Consider the following 6,098-nt stretch of genomic DNA (forward strand, 5'->3'; position numbering starts at 1 on the left):
ATTAGCTGGGGCCTAACCCTTGGCTCCCAATTCTGTGGTATTATGCACATGGCAGCCACCAGGTCTCTGCGTGGTAAGAGGGGCAGTCTTTTTGCAGCCAGGTCCTGTGGGTCTACATTCTGACCCTAGTCTAGCTACCTTTCAGTGTTTGAGCAAGTCAGTGATTGATGGGAAGCTCATTACCTCACCCTGTTGTCTCTTTCAACAGTAAGCAGCCAACATTGCTAGAATGCATTTCCTAACTATGGAATCTGGACTTGCCTTCCCATAACTTTACTCCATGATCTGAAGTCTGTCTCTGAGCCATAAAGAATGAGAGTACTCCCTCCCCTTCCCACTCCTGCTGGTCCCCAGAGCAAAGAAGGAACAGCAGAATGCTTGGTTGGAGGCTCCTCTATGATCCTTGAAAGCAAGGCAAGAAAGAATAGCAGAATCACAAGTCAGCTCCAGCCTCACAAAACTTGGCCTGGCCCTGCAGACAACAGGAAATCCCCAGGGTTCTTGACTGATAAGGTCCCATCTGCCTGGAATGACCTTCTCATGAATCATACCCCATTTCTGCTGGGAAAACACCACCAGTCTTTAAAGACCCAGTTCAACCACTTCTGAGAAGCCTTTGCTGATTCTTTAGGTAGGGATGACACCTCCCTCCTCCCCTGGATCCTCACTAAACAAATTCTCCTCCCCCACGCTCATCACTCACAGAGACATCTATTCCAATCCTTGAAACTCCGGTGCTTGCATTTGCCCCCAGTCTGTAGGGCAGAGATGGGATCTCATTCATTCTGTTCTCAGTGTCTGGCTTGGTGAGGCTCACACGGTACATCAGTATTGGGGAGGGAGACAGTATTGCTGGAAGGCAGGCACAGAGAATAACCCTCCTCCCCACATGTCAATCTGCATGACAAGGGTCTACACACAGAAGTGGGAGTGGGGTACATGCAGTCACTGGTCTCCACCTTCTCTAATCCCATCCTTTTCATGAGCTGTTCCATAAGCAGGTGTGGCCACCCCGTCTGGCTTCACCCATAGGACCACTGCTTTGTAATCCTTTGTTTTGCCCTGAGCCTCAGCATCAAAGCCAGAAAAGGCCCTTTCCCACGAGAGGTCCCCAGTGAGGATCTTCTAATAATGTAGGATAAAGTCAAGCAGATTCCTACCCCGCTCCCTAACAGTATTACAAGAAGAAATTCCCCAGGGAGCTTCATTATGATCCTATTACTGTAAATGATGGCTTGAATCCACCATCAGATTTGGTATTACCATATAATCATTTCTGTAAAAGGCTTCAGAATCATCATTAGCACAGGGAGCAAATTAAATGACATGCCAGCAGGGATTTTACTACTGATAAACTAAAATGAAATTAAACTTAAAAAAACAGAGTGGTATGAATATTGCATTACAATGATCACACCTATACACAGAGCAAGCAAGTACAGCCAGAATCAGATAAGCCACAGTGCCCAGATCTTCCCTCTCTAGAGAACACAGAGCCTTGCCTTCATGACCACAACTGTTGGCTGGATTCTCTGAGAGGCCCACCTAACCAGTAGCCAAGCCATTCTACAAATGCAAGGTAGGATTTCTAAATGGCACGGAACCCCCTGCACATGATGCAGAGGCACCCTTTCCAGGACTCTTCCTGGAGTATAAAAAAGGAGGCAAGGATCTGGTTTTAACACCAGCTCTTCCTGAACTTGCTGTGTGACCTTGAGGAAGTCTTGCTTTCACACTGAGTGTCAGCTTCTTTGTCTGTACAATGATGTGGTTTGATGTGCTATTTTACAAGTGATCTTTAATAAAATGAGAATAATGCTCCTTTCCCTGACTCTTAGGACAGTTGTTGGATTCAAATGAGCAACATAGGTGACAGCATGTTACAAAGTGGAAAATGCTGTTAAAAAGGATGAGTTTTTATAAGATGAAACGATGTATGTGCACAGTAGTATATATACATAAACATGTATGCCACTTATAAGCAAGAAATTCATAGGTATATGCCACTGTGCTGAGCCACAATCTCTCTATATATCTACATATTTCGACATCCTATTAGTCTGTCTTCAGAGAAGAGTCTATGGCTATAGGAACAGATAATTAGTGGCCATGTCTGCTCTAAAACAGCTTGCAGCATATTGGTACAGTTGCTGGCTAAGTAAACCATGGTTTATTTAAACCTCTCCTCTTTTTCCTTTTTTTCTTTCCTCTTCTTTTTTCTTTTGACTTCCACTTTATATTTATTTATTCATTTGGCACATCTGTACTGAGGCCTGCATGCAAGGTGTGGGAATACAGTAGTGAATTAAGCAGACATGGTCCCTGCCCCATGTATTTTATACTAGAATAAGGGGGGAAGATAAAGATATAGATACGTGGATGACTAGAAATGATAACAAGTGCTAGGAAGGAAAGGAATGCGGGGCCTGGGAGGTATCAACTCTAAAGAGGGTCCAATGGACTAAGTGTTTGTGCCCCCCTCCAAGTTCATATGTTGAAACCCTAATCCCAAGGTGGGGCCTCAGGAGGTGATTAGGTTGTGAGGGTGGGGCCCTCATGAATAAGATTAGTGCCCTTTATAAGAGAGTTAGCTCACTCTCTTTCTACCATGTGAGGATATAAGAAGCCAGCAGTCTGCAACCCAGAAGAGGACTCTCCCTAGATCCTGACCATGCTGGCACCCTGATATTGGACTTCTAGCCTCTAGAACTATGAGAAATACATTTCTGTTGTTTATAAGACACCCAGACTATGACACTTTATTATGGCAGCCTTCACAGATGAAAACAAAGGTTGTCCATGAAGAGTTCCCCAGGAAATAATTCAAAGTTATTTCCTTAAGAATGGGGAAAATCCAGCATATGACAAACAGCGAAGAAAAGCATTCCAGATAGAAGGGCAGTAGATGCCAAAGTTCTGAGGCAGGAAATAGCTTGGCATGTTTAAGAAAGAGGAACACAGCTGAGGAAGCTAGTATGTAGGAAAGCAGGAGTAAAGGACAGGAAAGTGGCCTTGGTAGGATCTATGGGTCATCACAGAGGACAAGTGCCTCAGGACGTTGTTGAAAGATATTAAGCTACACAATATAACATCCTATTTATATTTCAGTAGTTGTACTTTTGATTCTGGTTAGGAAATGAGTTGTGGGGGGCCAAAAGAAAAGGCAAGAAGTCTGTTAGCACAAGCATGGATACCTGGACAGAAGAGATTCAAGGTGGAATCATAGCCCTTTCTAACCAATAGGTGGTAGGCACAGGTGAGCAGGAGAGAAGAATTAAGGATGGTGCCCATGATTCTGGATTAAGCACTGAATGGATGGCAGATCCAGGCAGGGGAGATTGGACAAGCTTTGGAGAATACCACAGTTCAGCCTTGAATGGGGAAGATCTTGAAGGACAGGTGAATCAAATAGCAGCAGCTGGGTGTTTTATCAGTTGGGTTCAGCTTGGAAAAGAGAAACCACACCAGTCCTTTTAACAGAGAGAATTGAACATAGAGGCTGGTTAAACAGACTGGAGAACTGATGACATGAAAGAGACACTGAGAAGACACAGGACAAAGAAAAGGCTACCATGATGATAGTCTACAGAAGAGTGAGAAGGAACGGTCCCTAATAGGTACACAAAAAGCACTCACTGGTTTGGTTTGTTGCTTTATATGTATTTCCCTCTTTTTGTTTTGAGAGATAATAAGAAACAGGGTATGTGGGGAAATGTTGATGTAATTTAAATTGCTGATATCATGTCAACAGTTGCCCTACTCCAGAGTAAATAAGGAGGTATATGCAGAAAGCAAGGAGATAATATGAATACCAACATGCTGGAAGCACTTCTACATATAAGTGTCCCTAATTCTTCCTACTGCCATGTCTTTCTAGTACAAGCCATCACCAGCACCCAGCCCTGCATACTCAGCTATGCCACATACACACATACACTCAGACACACAAGCATGTATGCATGTATACATCAACATAAACAGGCACAGACACATACACACACATGTATACACATATGCTTGTATGCATGTATTTGTGTGGACATACATATGTTCATGCACACATACACACTAGTATACACACATACACTTGTATGCACACACATGCACATTCCACATTCACTGCCTCTGAACCACAGCATCCATTCCAAGGTCAGTGAAAACTTCCTCAACTAATAGGGACTTGCCTTGAGGCCTTAAGGGCTAGAAGATCAAATAGGCATGGTTCTGAGAGAACACTTTAATATCTGTGATGGGAGGTAGAACAGGATGGAAGGGTAGGGGTGATGAGATGGCAAGGGGTAAGGTGAGGTATTTCCGCTGTCACCCTGGTCTCCAAATGATCCATGAGGACATTCTGGTTTGACATCAAAGGGTTTCTTTGCCAGCAAATGACCAGAAGAATCCAGTTTTGTAGAAGTTCTAAGAAAAGCTAATACATTCCAAGGCAAATAATTGACTGAAACCAGGAAAAAATGCAATTTGGGGTAAAGCCCAAGGGACACGTGATACTGCAAAGCTGAAGTGGGCCCAGAAGCTTGAATTTTTTATACCAAGTTGTAGAAGTGAGCAAAATAGGGTCCAAAACAGAGTTCTTCAGATGCTGTGAATGACTTCATTTCCATTCCTTTAATTCCACCAGGAGCCATAATTTCTAAATTTTCCTTCAGGAAAAAAATCATTTAGCTCAGAAATAATGCTTTCTATATAAAACTGTAGCAGTTTCAGGGTTTATTTCTTTGACTTTGTTTCCTTCCAAGAAAATGAGAATAAAGAGAGTATTTCATCTTAATGAAGAGAGATGTGGGAAGTTTCTCTCTGAGCACTGACGCAGACAACAAATTCAGTCAAGAAAAACTGACCATGTGCTGCGTCCATCTGGCCCTGGGCACATGGAGTAGACAGGGCAGGCTGTGCCCTCCATGGATTTCCACACATGAAACAGCAGGAGAAAATCAAGTCCTATCCCTACGTGGACTTTGGCGTCCAGGCCAGGTTTCACAGAAGGAGTGGAGCCCTTTGTGATGTCCCTGGGGTCATGAAGGTTAAGGGGAATTAAAGTAGCATAGAATGAAAAGTAAGCATAGGAGGAAGGGAAACAGTGTGAATAAAGGTGCAGAGCCTGGAGTAACACATCAGATGTATGAACATGAGACAATAAGAAATTTATATTGGTCTCTGCCCGGGTTCTTGATATAGGGCTCCCAAACCCCTATAGTTTCCTAAAGCAATAAGAGTACTAGGAACATCTTTTGTTCTAATATTAGGTCTTGGACCCTGGTTCCTGACACAGAACTTCTAAATCTCTTGGAATATGCTCGGTGATAGGAGTGTCTTTTGTTTTAATGAGATAGTTCAGTGGGCTCCTGGTTGGAGGCCGGTCATCAGAAAGACCAAGCTATGATTCAAAGCTTGGAATTCAGTCCCACCCCTCATACTCGAGAGTTTAAATTGATCATACGTATGTGATGAAGCCTTGATAAAGATCCCAATAGTGTAAAGCTCAAGGAGCTTCTGGGTTGGTAGACACATCCACCTGCTGGGAAAGTCGGACATATGCCAACTCCATGGAAACATAAGCTCCTATGCTTAAGACCTTCCCAGACCTTGCCCTATACATCACCTGGCTGTTCCTCTGTATCTTTTATCATATCCTTTATTATATAATAAACTATATGGTGAATAATCATATCCATAATAAACTATATGGTCAATAATACTATATGGTCAACATAAGTATTTTCCTGAGTCCTGTGAGCTATTCTACCAAATGGCTGAACCCAAGGAGGATTGCAGGAACCCAGATTTATAGCTGGTAGGTCAGAATACATGTTACCTAGGATGTGGGAGTGGTGTCTGAAATGGGGCAGTCTTGTGGGACTGAGCCCTTAGGCTGTGGGATCTGATGCTGATTCCAAGTAGATCGTGTCAGAATTGAAGCGAGTGACTGGACCCCAGCTGATATCACAGAGAATTGCTTGGTGTAAGAACTGCCCCACACAAGTGACATCAGAAGTGTCAGAAGTGAAGTGTGGCAGCAGTGTGAGAGAGAAGGAGAAATACATGGGAGCATGTTTTTACTCTTCAAAAGTGCTAAGCCT

This window comes from Hyaena hyaena, unplaced genomic scaffold, assembly GCF_003009895.1.
Source record: "Hyaena hyaena isolate Hyena2069 unplaced genomic scaffold, ASM300989v1 scaffold_311, whole genome shotgun sequence".
Lineage (NCBI taxonomy): Eukaryota > Metazoa > Chordata > Mammalia > Carnivora > Hyaenidae > Hyaena > Hyaena hyaena.